Source organism: Chrysochloris asiatica, unplaced genomic scaffold, assembly GCF_000296735.1.
Source record: "Chrysochloris asiatica unplaced genomic scaffold, ChrAsi1.0 scaffold00074, whole genome shotgun sequence".
Classification (NCBI taxonomy): domain Eukaryota; kingdom Metazoa; phylum Chordata; class Mammalia; order Afrosoricida; family Chrysochloridae; genus Chrysochloris; species Chrysochloris asiatica.
The window spans coordinates 9,355,876-9,357,280 of NW_006408592.1; positions in this window are offsets into that span (position 1 = coordinate 9,355,876).

A 1,405-nucleotide genomic window follows, 5' to 3' on the forward strand; every position below is an offset into this window, starting at 1 on the left:
AAGGAAGATCATAGAAGAATTGGTGCATTTGAGTTATGGTTCTGGAGAAGAATATTAAGAAACCAATCTGTATTGGGAGAAGCATAGCCAATATGCTTCTTGGAAGCCAGGATGACCAGATGTCATCTCTCATCCTTCAGACATATTACCAGTAGGGACTAGTCCCTGGAGAAGGATATCAAGTATGGTAAAGTGAAAGGTCTGGTAGTATGGTGGTTACGAATCGGGCTGCAAACCGCCAGGTCAGCAGTTCGAAACTACCAGCTGCTCCCTAGGAGAAAGATGAGGCTTTCTGCTCCTGTAAAGATTTACAACCTCAGAAACCCTGTTGAGGGTTGCTATGGGTCAGAACCGACTCGATGGCACTTAACAGCAACAACAACAAAGTGGAAGGTCAGAGAGAAATAGGAAGATTGTCAACAAGATGAATTGGCCGAATGACAACAGCAGCAATGGGCTGAAACATAGCAATGATTTGTGGGTTGGCACAGAACCAGACAATGTTTCATTCTGTTATGCATAGGGTTGCTATGAGTAAATGCCAATTCATTGGCACCTAACAACAACAAGTAAAATATATACATTTCTTCCAAAACAAACTTCTCTGATTATGTCAAATAAAGCTTTACCACAGAACAAAGTAGGTAGTGTGGTGACTCTGTAGAATAAGCACTGGACTTTGAACCTCAAAGTCAGTGGTTCAAGCCCATCAGCTACTCCTCAGGAGAAAAATGATACTTTCTGCTCTCACAACTATTCACAGCCTTGGGAACCTTCTACAGGATTCCAATAAGTTGGAGCCTACTGAATGGCACTTAACAACAATGTTAACAAGGCAAAAAGGTCAGCTTAAGGCACACACAAGAGACAAAAAAATTATTTTTTCTCATTCAGTGTTTGTGATTATGAGCTCCTTGTCAGCTAAAAATAAATGAAAAATTATACAACTAGAAATAGTTAAAACCACTGAATTTATTATATTTAAAATTAATTTTCTAATTATTTCAATAGAAAGTGTGCTGAATCTGAGTGTTGATAGTTGCCATAGTTTGTACTGATGTTAGTGATACAAAGAATGAAAATGTCCACTCTTTTCTCCACTCTAATATTCACTCTAGTTGGAATAGCATATCCTGCTGCTATTCCAACTATAGTAAATATTACTAAAAAATGTTACCATTATATCATTTAATCTTCACAATAGTTCCATACATTGGCGAAGTAGATTGCTATTTTTTTTTTTATTTCTTCCTTTGGAATTAATTAATACTTCTTGTAACAGATCTCTGATTTTCTTTTCATAAAGCATCCCTTCTTTGTAATTTGTTGACTCTACTTGTCGACTTGTTTACCTATGCTTTATTGACTATGCAAAGGCTTTCAATGTGTGGATCATGACAAGCTA